Here is a 12,781-nt window from a genome sequence, read left to right as displayed (position 1 = left end):
AGGGAGAGGCTAGGAAAAATGCTAAGCCTGAAAGGCATTATTGTCATATTCTATGTCTTGTGTATAAAATACAAATTGCATGTGGCATTGGCATCAAATGTGCACACGTTATATTTATTGCTATTTTTACCACTAGTTATTACCAGCAGCATCCTGTAGCATCAAAAACTACACTGAAATTGGCAATGCATTTGTAACATGCAATAAAATGTCAACAGAGAATTACAGCTTGAAAACTGGGACCAAAATGGCATCCAATGGCTTTTCAAAAATAAATGAAGGTCCACTAGCATTCCAAAAATCTTGACAAATTGAATCTGGTAGGCCTTCCTGGGTAAGGAATTCCATTGGGGGAGGGGGACGAGAAAAAGAGAGGAAGGAAGGAAGGAAGGAGGGAGGGAGGGAGGGAGGGAGGGAGGGAGGGAGGGAGGGAGGGAGGGAGTGGGGGAAGAAGGTGCTACAGAGGACTGCAGAGGCCTTTGTCCTTCCATTAGCAAGGGCTTCAACTGGACCAAAGACCTTTCTGTGAATGGAACAACTCTTCCATGTAGAGAAGGGCTCCCCTGGATCTGAACCTTGTTCACAGTTAAGACCAGCCTAAATGCAGTGGCGGCACTATTGAGAATAAGGCCTCTCCTGGTGATCTCTGTGTATGGGGGACTACTGTGAAAAGAGAGACTCTTGGGCCAAGAACTTTCCCTGATACATCACATGTTATTTTTAGGAATGACCAGCTGAATTCTGCATAATTACAGAGCAGAGCAGAAGGTCATGGCAGCCTCTGAGCATATGCAGAGCACAGGGAGAAGGAAATGGGGTAAAGAGATAGGATGAGGGGATTGACTGTTTCTTTGAATGGATACATTTGAACTGAACTTCCAATCCAGTGCTGCTGCTGCTCTTCAGGGTAGACCCATTGAAGTCAATGGACATGACCAACGTAGGTTTATTCATCTCAGTGGGTCTACTGTTGAGTTGGCCTTAAGTTGAGTACAACCCATAGGTTTTTTGAAAAAATATTTAAATAATATTAGTATTAATAGTAGTAGTAAATCTAATAGATTTGTCTCTTCCCTGGTTTTACTGGTTGGTTGGGGTTTTTTTCAGGTTGTTCCTAAAGACTTTTCTTTGAGCTTATGCAGAATTTATAGCAAAAGCCAGGGGTTTTCACTGAGGTGCCTTGAATGATGGTCTAGTTTTTACCCACAGGAGAGCCACAGAAAAAACGTAGTTGGCCAAGAGAGCCATGGACTGGAAAAGATTGAGAACCTCTGACATGCACAAACCATGGGAAAGAAGAGCTCATCCATACTGGCAGGTTTTGTGTGTGCTGTTTGACAATCTACAAACAAGTTTACTTGCTCTTAATAAATACCAATGATACGTTTGGTATAATGCTCCAGAAAGTAATCTGAATTCTTTTAACATATACCTACTTTCTCTGAGGAAAGAAGATATTCCAGTTAATCTAAGAGAATAAAATCTTTCCTATTCCCTACTCAGATGTCAAAAAGCCCCATATACAACAGCTCTCATAAATGTATTAAGTTCAGTTTTAAAACTAATGAAGTGTTGTGTTCTAATGGTGGTGTTTTGACTTCTGAAGAAAGACCTTAAGAGTCTTAGTTAGGTGCAAATAAATGCATTAAAAAAAACTGATTCGGAAGAATACCAAAAAAGCTACTGCAAGACAGTGTGGAAATCTCTTGTAGGAAGCATTTTACAAAGTCTTGATGGTCTTATTAAAGGCATTCACAGTAGAATTTCTTTACTGCTTTTGCGCTGCACAGAGAAGCTAATTAGACTTCAAAAAGAGTGGCACAATTTAAAATAGCTCTGAAATGGTGTCAGAAATATGCTAATCCTTTGTGCACGCATACATATACCACCACCAGTGTTGCCAGTTTTCTCATCTTGTTGATAAAGTGTTGATACTCAACATCTGAAGAGTGTGGGATAGCTCCTAAGTACTATCTCACTTCTGGCAATAAGATCAAAACAAACAAAACAGATCAAAATAGCACAGACACCTTTCTCCTTTAAATCTAAAATGAACAGCCAACTTTTCTGATTATTTTTGAGGTATAACAATCACCTGTGGGTACAATTGCTAGGAGATGCTTGTGGTTTTACCTTTCACAAAACCCACTTCACTATTACTATTTCAAACTGCGAGAGGAAATCTCCTTGAGGTGACTGTCCCATCCAAAAATGATGACATTGACATATTTTAACTATCTCTGAAACGATTAGCTCAAGGAAAGCTCTTCTAAGACAATGGGATCTGTTTACCAGATACCAGAATTGGACTGTGGCATCGGAAAATGTTGAACATGAGGTACTGGCTTCGATTCATTCACCTACCAACTTGTGTGTGCATACACACATATACACAAGTGCCCAAACATGGATCAAGACTATTTGAAAATATGACCAATGTAATTGGTGTGATTGCATTGTAATTGCATTGGTGTGATTAATAATTATTCATAACATGAGAGTTAGTAAGTAAAAACTTCAGAATCGCTGTACAATTTGACAATAAACATTAGCTTGTCCATTTCAAAGAATATAGTTCTTTACAAGCTTGTAGAACTTAGCTTAGTGGTAGAACATCTGCTTTCCATGCAGGTCCTAGGTTCAATCCCCCAGCATCTCCAGGTAGGGTTAGCAATGTCCCCAGTTTAAAACCTTGAGAGCTCCGGCCAGTCAGTGGTGATAAAGATGGACCAATGATCTGACCCAGTGTAAGGCAGCTTCCTGTTTTCCTATGCTTAGTGGTAGATCTTGTGACATCCTGCCTGCCCTCCCAAACAGGGAACTACCTATTTTAGGGTTGCCCACCATGAGCTTGATTCAATTCCTGGTTTTTATTCCTAAATACATAGTAGTTCATCTGTCAGGGAATGGTCTGAAGACGAGGACTGGAGAATGCATTCTATGGCAGACCAGCTTCTCTCTGATGGAGGGCTGGAGGGGAAAGAATCGCTGCCCTTCTCCACAGCGTGTTCAGAAGCAGAGAGAGAGGCAGAAGCTGAACAGCTATGGGGGGGGGGAGTTACCCAGTTATGAGATAATGATGACAGAACCAGAAGGGAGGGGGCAGCTAGTTGAGGCGTCTCTTGAGAGCGTGGGAGACGCCTCCTCCTCTCAGACTCAGAGATCCGAATGTATCAGAGAGCAAAGGACTCAGAGGGAGGGAGAAATGAATGGAAGGATGATTAGACTAGCCAACTGCCTTCCTTGCAGAGAGCTGTGTATTTGTGCTCGCAACATGATGCTGTAATAAAAGGACTATAAATTTATCAACTGCTCATTAATTCTTATCTGTGAAATTACTGAAGGGAGGGGAGGACTCTCCACACCTGTCATCATCACGCATGGCTGGTGATTCATGTATAGTTTTACATGTTAGAACCTGTGCAGGCCTATTTCCAAGATTTCATACTGAAGACAACACAAAACACCACAGAAAATGGGAAGCTAAGCCTGGTGCTTTAACAGATTTGCCTCATGATCAGCAATGAAGTTGTGCAATGTCACAAAGTATGCTTGCATGCTTACACCATATCCACTATGCACCCACACTTTCCATTGGTCTTTCAGGCCCAAATCCAGATGTGGGAGATGGAATGCCCAGGAAAGCCAAAGACGCCCCACATTGTCAAGGCATGAATTGGTGTCTTATTTGACCCCTCAATCAAACATGGCCCATGGAAGATATGGAATACACTTGCTTCGACATGCCACTTCCCCCAGTGTTTCAGTGTGGAGCAATATGGATGGTTGTGCTCCTGCAACTGAGTATCAGCTAAGTCAAACAAAGGAAAGTTATCAACCTAAGAAGGCAGAAGAAATCGATCCGAATATGAGCTTGGACTCCTTGGAGGAACAGTAGCAAGCTCCAAGGCCCCATTCACCATCCATCCACACATTCTCCAATACTGTGAAAACAATGTTTTCACAATTTTATTCCTTTCTTCTTGTTTTCTTTCTTTCCACATTTGTCTCTTGGAGACTCCCCCCTCCATTCAACTTTATATCAAATCCCACTGGCTCTAGATAATATACATTTTGTATACTCCACCAACATGTATTTTCACGAGGCATCTCATTTTTAGAAATCACAGTTCAAAGAGTTAAACTGTGGATTCCAAAGTTTGGAGAAACGTTTTCAGTTGACTCATGTATTAGACAGGGACACAAAGTCTTATCAAAGTACAAGCTGAGATGGTTATAATTTTTATTTAAAAAAATAGTACAGAACTGGGAAATATTATGCAAGTGCTGAATAATCTGTCACATAATTAATTAACTAAGTGGAATTAAGAACATCGTGAAGTGATTAAGTAATAGTTGAGAAACTGGATAATTTAGGAAGCCTATGGTTGACGATATCATGTGTCTATAGATACATTTTGTCATAAAAGAACTTTCACGAAGAATGGTTCTTAAATGTCTAACCTCACTTCTCTCCATCAGGCTGGGGTGGAGAACTTCAGATCTGTGGGCGAAATGCAGTACTCCCAACTTCTCTATCGGGCCCTTTGGACTCTTGCCACACCACCCATCCCCACCCATGCCCCTCTCCCCAACCCCTCCTTGGCCTGCTTAACACCCACTTTGAGTATTCTTGCCCGGCTGAAATGTGACCTTGAACTGTTGCCTGGATGGCGGATAGAGAACGGTGTGTTTGTGTCTCTCTGTGCAGAAAGTAGCCTGCTGTACAAAAGTGAAACATTAGTTGCTCTGCCAACTTTTGCCTCTGGCCTCATCCAGCACTGGCATATGACTCCTCAGAAAGGAATGTGGCTCTTGGGCTGTAATGCTTCCCCGCCATAAAGAGATGCCCAGAAAAGTCTTGTAAATGTAAGACAGTACTTCACTTGCGTATTTCCTTTCTACAAGCAAGAGTAAGGAAAAGATCCAAAGGCTGGACAGGTAAACAGTAACCACTCCTCCCTGTTCCCCAGCCATTATACTGGTAATCCAGTATAAACATTTTAGGATATATTAGCCTTACTATGATACACCACAGTGGTTAAGAACATGAGCTATGAGAAGAAACAGAAAGGTGCCATTCTGCCCCACTGCCCCTACCAAAGCCTTCTTTACTTGGGTCATGCAGTGGCAGGTTTCAACGAGCTTTTGCAAGATCTCATGGAACACACAAAATTCCATGAGATTTTGGTGAGATCTCACTGGAAGCGCCACTTCTCTGTTAGCAGAAGGGGTGGGCGGGGTGCCTGCAGGGGCACTGCCTCTTAGACTTCCGCTGCCCAAAATAGCTGCCTCAGCCCACCTCATAGGCAAGCTATCTAGTTCATATCAGCTCAAACACAAATTCATTATGCAGCTTTAGCCAAGTTCCTAGACTACTCAGTATAAAAAAAGCATAGTATATTAATTGGAATAACATTTCCCCTTCTCACAGGATTGTCCTAATGATTATCTGAAGTAGTTTCAGAAGGTACTATATCTTTGTTAAGTATTGGTTCTACTCATCCAGAATAGTTAGCCCTTACTAGTTTTCACATGTTCTGCTTCATTACTATGTTTTAGTTCCATGGAGATATTCCTATTTTCTTAAAAAAACAATGAATAAATTGCTTATTGATTGCTTGGCCAACAAAATACCCCCTTACCAACCTCTCCCTTGCTCTTGTATCATCAGAAAATTGGCAAGCTCAAGTAAACTCTGTGCATGCTGTATTTCTGGTATTGACTCTACAAGGAAGTAGCATTAATGAGAACATTCATTGCGAGGTTTCATCCATTAATTCTTCCTCCTCCAATACCATTTAATATAGTGTCTGAACACCGGTGTAAAAAGAAATGGATTTTTAGAACAAGAGATACTTGAGACGTGTGATTGAATACCTATGTATTAAAGTTAAGATGGAAAAAGAATACACTTATGGAGCACTTAGGAAGAGGTGACCTTCTGTTCCTTATGCAGAATGAAGAAGTAGAATGTTAAGTTGCTCCACTATAGGCTGCAGGTGGAAAGGGTCCCCCCCCCCAATTTGGATTTATTTCTTTGGAACATTAATATTTTTTAAAAAATAAAAATGCATAAAGATTTTCATGAAATTCAAAAGAATGTGCAATCTCTCTCTCTCTCTCTCTCTCTCTCTCTCTCTCTCGTGCAGATTATAAATTCTTTTGGTTGCGTTCAGTGTAAGACAATATGGTATCCAGAGGTAGGGAGAGAGAGTAGAGGGAAGAGGGTGGGTGATAGACGTACACACAATTGTTTTGTTTTTCCAACTTGGTATATGTGTGAGATTTTTATGTCAGCGTCATTTGGGTAGGTTCTCTTTCTATGCGTTTGTTGGTTTACATGGGCAGTAGGAGAAGGTTGAGGGGGGGTTCTGCATTTTTATATAGAAAAAATTACACTAGAGACACTTCTGCCCCACTTCCCTGAGATTGCTTTCATCGCCCCAAACCAGTTCTTAATAGGGTGTTGTGACTGTTCTCATAAACGGCTTTAAAAGGTGGTTAGGCAAGTTCATGGAAGATAAGCCATCCCACGGCTACAAGGCACGTTGGCTCTATGCCATCTCTGGATTTAGGTTTTCTAACAGTTTGTTGAAGCAAGCAACAGTGGGCAAGGGCTACTGCCTTCATGACCTGTTTGTGACCTCTGAGAGCCAGTGGTAGACGTAGCAGTGGATTTTGAAGTGCACACAGGTACACAGACTGTACTAAACCCAACCCGAAGCATGGTGAGACAGAAAAGCTCTGCAAACACACTGAAAAACCAATAAAAAGGGGATCAGACAAGGCTCCAGAGGCAGGAAGTTCAGCAATCTGGGCACAGTTTGGCTGCTTCCTCAAAGCTACTTTGAAGAATGTGGTATTGGAAAAGCAACCTATACACACACCTGGGAGGAAGTCTCCCTGCTCTCTGCCTTGCAGGCCTTTCCCCATCTGGTCTGGAATGGTGGAGCCCTGACCGACTCCAGATTCAAAAGCTGAGGCTACTGAACAGACTCCTGGGCTGGGGTATTGCTTGGGGGGGGCGTTGTTGGTGGGGAAGGTTGCTGCTTTTATTGATATTAATTTTTTATGTATCCTTATCTTGTATCTTTATTATGATTTATGTGGTGATTGGTCGATTTGGTTGTGTACTTTTTGATGTTTTCTTTATCGTTTATGATTACTTTTATGTTTTTAATTATGTTTATTTCACGTTGTAAGCCACCTTGAGCATGGTTTTCACTATGGAAAGGCATCATACAAATGAATTCAATGGGGTTTACTTCTGAGTAGGATTGCACTGTTGAACATTTACTGTGCCATTAGAATTTCCAGTTTTACTGTATGTTTATAGAACAGAGATTATTTTGAGGTGTGTAAAGCTAATGCAGATTGTCTATGGCTGGTAGATACTATTATATGCTGAAGGTGGGGACCCAGAAAATTTTTTCCAGCTATTTTTAGTGCCTGAAAAATTCATATAAGTTCATCATTTTAGGCTGTAGACTTTGTTTTCAATATATGCAAGTTCTGTAACTGGCTAGGCAGACTTGAGTTTTGCAGGCATACTTCATTAAACAGATCCTGTTCTGGATGGCAAAAAGGTGTAGCAAAAGAATTGAATCCTCCATTGAAGTTGACAGCTCTCTGAGCTCTTCCTTTCTTCTGTCATCTATCTTGTTTCTCGGGACCAATATGAGCAAATCCTATGAAGTTGTTCTTTTAGAAGAGCTAGCACTAAAACTAAGATCTGGCTTATTGAACTGATTTTTTCATCTAACAAGATTTATATACCGTTGATTGTAAACCCTCAGTAGTTTACAAGAAACATTAAAATTATCAATTAAACAGTTAAAAACAAGTAATTAAAAACATTTTAAAACAACTGAAACCAGTAGTAAACTAAAAAAGTGTAGTGAAGGTGCCTGCCTGAAGCCAATTGGCAGAGAGATCCAAACGTAGGTGCTGCTACATTAAAATATTAATTTCTTACAAGTGCAGAATAAATATTGTGTGGCACCTGTAACAGTTCCAGTTCTGCAGACTGAAGCAGTCAAGTGGGCAGACGTGGGATAAGGCAATCCCACAAGTAAACTGGACCCAAACCTTTAAGGGCTTTCTATACCAAGAGTAACACCTTGAACTTAGCCCAGTAACAAATCAGCAACCAGTGCAGATCTCAGAGCAGAGGTGTTATATGTTGACAGGGTCTCACTTCTGTCAGCAACCTTGCTACAGCATTCTTCAGTAGCTGCAGTTCCCGGATCAAACACACAGAGTGCCTTGCAGTGATCCAGTCTTGAAGGCTGTGAAGATCCAAGCCTGAACTGCTGTGGTCAAGTTCTCCCAGTACAGGAATGTTCATAGCCATTGTATCTTGGGCAAGGTTTTCGAGCTGGTGGTCATGGACCAGATCATCCAGGTGCTCTTGGAGGAGACTGAATTTCTAGGTCCGTTTCAATTGGGGTTTAGGCCCAGTTTTGGAACAGAAAGTGCTTTGGTTGCCCTGCATGATAACCTTTGTCGGGAGAGAGGCAGGGAAAATATGTCCTTGATATTTCTCTTTGACCTCTCAGCGGCTTTTGATACCATTCCTGGTTCTATTCTTGCCATTTCAGGTAGGGCTGGGAAACCCTAAAAAACCCTTCCAGTCAGTGTAGACCGTACAGAGCTAAATGGACCAATGTTCTGACTTGGTAAAAGGCAGCTTCCTATGTTCGTAGATCATCAGGCTGAGAGTACAAAACAAGGATTCGTTTAGCATTAGTTTTTCAGCAAAAATACACAAATGCTTTCTAATGGTTTCTGGCAGACAGTCTGAAATTCTTATTTGTTGCCATGCTATGGGAACTCACAAAGGCTACGATCTCTGTTATACTAAAATATACTCTTTAAAACAGTACCTTTCATCATTAAGAAAAATTATTACCTAGGGCAGGGTGAAGTACTGAATTAATTTGCTCTCCGTGGCCTAGACCCATCAGGGAAGCTTATGTGTTTTTCAATTGCCAGAATTATCATTCTTATCTAAACTGATCTATTGATCATTAATGATCTGGAAACCCTCGGGGCATGACTGATGAGTGAGAAAAATCCAATAAGCTCCCTTCCCTAGCAGAATACAAATAAGTTAACAGGCTATTGTTGTACCCACATAGAAAAACTTGGGAGATGCCGAATGAATTTGTAAACAAGATCATTTGGATGCTGCAGGCTGACCTTGAGTTCTGCTTTCAGAGTCAGGCACCTATCGAATTGAAGCTTTCACTTCAACAGAGGCATGCAAGCTTATGGTAATCTTTTTAACAAAGCAGTATTTATATGGCCAGTTATTGTGTGCACTCTACAGAGAAAAGTTTCCATGCCACTCTCTTCATGCATCTTTACCAGAATACTAAACTTAACAACAAAATAATATACTGGGCTTCGTACACTTGTGGCAACATGAGTTTCTGGAAAAGGCAAAAGGATGGCATTTAAATACTTGCATATGGAATCACAGAAAAAAATAAATATAAATGGAAATGCACTGCTAGGAAGTGAATGAAGGCCTTCTGAATATCAATGAATATTTTAAGATTCTTGTCTCTTTCATTTTCATGAGGAAATCCATTGCTGGAATATCTTGTACAGTTCAATATGTAGTGCACCGCCTAGTCATGTGATGTGGGGTCATTTTCACTTGTTGCCTTCCACTGACATGGACAAGTAGCTTAAGGTTATGTGGCCCACCACAAATATCCTCAACCCTTCCCTATCCTGGCTGATAAGAGAGATTGGCTGGGTGGGTTCAGGCAATGGTAAATGGCTCTTTGCAGGAAAGAGTCGTACCTACAACCTAGAAAAGGGAGGGAGTGCATGTGCCTCCCTCCCATCCTCATGAGGCTCTCCATGGACTCAGAGGTGTGTAGCAACTACCAACTAGGTACAAATATTTCCTTCTTGGGCAAGGTACTCAGAAGGATGGAGCGCATACAGCTTTAAGTATGCTTATGTCAATTGGGTGTTATTTAGATATTTTTTAAAAAATTAATTCAGTGAATTGGTTCATTTGAATTAGTTCATTCACAGAATCGTAGAGTAGGAAGGGACTCAAGGGTCATTCCAGGCCCTCTTATTTCTGAGTAGGCATGGCTAAGATGACACTGATAATGATGCATCTACTCGTAAGAAGCTCTGAGGAAACTTCTCCTTGCCATAAGAGACAGAAGGTTTTAGGAGAAGACTTGAAATGTTCCTCTTCAAGTCAGGTTCAGTTTACACTTTCCTGAATAAGTCTTAAAGGGAAAGGGACCAAATTCTGACATGTGTGCTATAACTAGGTCAAATGCTTCTGAAAGCAATGGGAAAATTTAATTTTGTCTCAAGTAGCAGTATATAGCACAAACATTTCTAGCTACAGGCTAGGCTGTTTGGGAAGGGAGATATGCCCACAAATACGGTAGTTTATTGCAAAACTGTCATTTTACTGTTTCTTAGCCTTTGGTTAGGGATGCAACTTCTCAATTGATGCAAATGTTGTCCCATTCATGAACTGAGTAGGAGGCAGGAATCTCACGGCAGTGAACATATTTAGCGTTAGACCGAGCAGCATAACGTGACCAGACTCCAAGTAAAAATAAATTAATCCGCAACAACTGACCCTTTTCATCACAGATTAAAGGATCAGAAGTGTGTATAAGATGCATGTGAAGAACTGCAAATGCAATTAAGATTCTTACATTTGCTTTGTGCACAGATGTGCATCTGATGTTTTAATAGTCATTATTTTGTCAGCCATAAGCAGTACTCTTGGTACAACATGCTTAAAAGTAATGGGGCATTCAGCCTCTTCTTTGATGGTAGTTATCGCAGTAGAAAGACTTTCTCTTTGAGTTATAATTAAGATAATGAATTCATTAATCTATATCCATTCTCTTGTTTGGAAAGTTTTCTGCATTAATTATTTTACTGGCTTAAAAACTAACCACAACGAGGACACTGCACAACTATCTGCATTTTTGTTTTATTGGATATTAGCTGCTGTACTACGGAGCCAGTCTCTGAATACTTAAAAGCCTGTGGGAAATACAGTATCATCAAAATGGTTTTGCATTTGATGCCTTTATATTTGGGAGCTAATAAAACTGGAAACTGGTTTAGGAAAGAACTCATTAATAAATGAAAGCCGACACCTTGGGTTCACTCTTCACTTTTCAGGTAAGATTCCCAGGTAAGCACACGTTGCTCCTTTAACCTTATCTTCTTCCCTAGTGTGTCAGTAATTTTAAGCAGCAGGAAATGGAGGTCTGGAGAGTGCAAGGCTACAGTTTTAGCTGCTAATGCTGTCAAAACTAACACTTAACTCTAATTGGACTTTCTCAGTTGGTATTGGTCAGGAGGATTTCCTTTTAACACAATGAAAGGCATATTCGAAGGATCAGTTACAAGTGTCTCCTCTACAGCAGTCTAGTGATTTGGAATCACTAGATTCACTTTTTGTTGCTTTATACCAATTTGAGCAGAAAGGCAGGACCAGAAATGACCATTAGCCAATATCACTATGCTGTGGGACCCCATACCCATGGTGTCCTTTAAGGTATGAGGCAGTGAATGTTGGAAATGAATGGAGTTAGAAAGGAAAGCCCATTCTTATCCCACTCTGCATTAAATCTGCTTGAAGCTTCTTGCAATTACACTCTGAAAATACATTAAATCCTGTTTGTAATCTGTGAATATGAACTAATAATGAATTCATAGTCATCCTAGGACATAGGGAAGTATATTTTAGTGCATTATACTTTGGATTTAATAATAAGAGTATTTGCCCCCCCCCCAACAGTAGACTCTTCAGGAAGAGAATGCTAGGTGCACTTTGGTTCCATCGAAATTAGGGAATTTTTAGCACTTGCTCATGCCCATCAAGTATATTTCAATGGGATTTAGGCTTGAATACTTTCTGGATTACTTGCTGTAACTTGCAAAATTCTGCAGTGAAAGAAAGTATCATATTATGGACATCTGGTAGCCCCACAGAATACAATGCTGCTGTATACAGAAGGCTGAACCCAGGAATCGACTACCTGCTTACTTAAGGAGATCAGTAGTAGCAGTGGAGACAGAAAGTGAGAAGAGGCTTCACTAGGGCATACAGTATAGTGCAAGCACCATACTCAGAGATGTCTAGTACAGCCCAGCAAGAGCCAGTGACCTCCTATTTGTTTAATTCTATCGGCCATTGCAGAAGCATAAAGCCTAGTGCAGCTCCCCTTGCCTGCTTCTATTGCTATCCTCGTATCCAGTCAGCACAGGGATCCCTCCCTTCACCATCTCTGACACAACACACTGACTGGTGGTGGTAGTAGCATTCAATCACTCTGCTTCCATTGCTTCAGTTCTGAACACAAAGCCTATATTGGGGGGTGTTTCCTGTGTTCATTCATCATTTGGTATTTAGCCATTTCTATCATTATTTTGGTCCAAACTGTTAAAGTCTGAGGACATAGGATGCATCCATTCTGTTGAAGCTAAATGGGCCTGGCCTGGCCAGTGCATGGATAGGGGACCACCAAGGAATCTCATGCACACCTTCTAAAGTTCTATGATGGCACAAAGGTGGGCTGGGCACTTCTTAGAACACGCATTTCTTAGAATACCAGAGTTTTGCTTGGTTTTGTGGGGATCTTGTCTGCATGGGCTTTTAACCATTTTGAAATTGTGATAACAAAATGTGGCAGCCCCCATCCCCACCCCCAGCAAGTGTATAACTACTTCTCTAGGCAAAAGGAACCAAATGTAATTTCTGAATATTTACTGA

At 40.9% G+C, this 12,781-nt stretch overlaps 1 protein-coding gene and 1 long non-coding RNA gene across 4 annotated transcripts in view; one reads left to right on the top strand and one right to left on the bottom strand.

The window, feature by feature from the left end:
* Positions 1 to 12,781, top strand: part of LOC309374049 — an 88,118-nt gene that overhangs the window by 46,725 nt on the left and 28,612 nt on the right. The gene's annotated exons all lie outside the window — the stretch shown is intronic.
* The window catches only part of GALNT18 (polypeptide N-acetylgalactosaminyltransferase 18), a 334,795-nt gene that overhangs the window by 295,700 nt on the left and 26,314 nt on the right, over positions 1 to 12,781 (bottom strand). The window lies entirely within an intron of this gene.

The sequence above is a fragment of the Podarcis melisellensis genome, assembly GCF_964234715.1.
Source record: "Podarcis melisellensis genome assembly, chromosome: 1".
Taxonomy (NCBI): Eukaryota; Metazoa; Chordata; class Lepidosauria; order Squamata; family Lacertidae; genus Podarcis; species Podarcis melisellensis.
The sequence above is the reverse complement of the archived record's forward strand: the minus strand, read 5'-3'. Positions and strand labels throughout refer to the sequence as shown.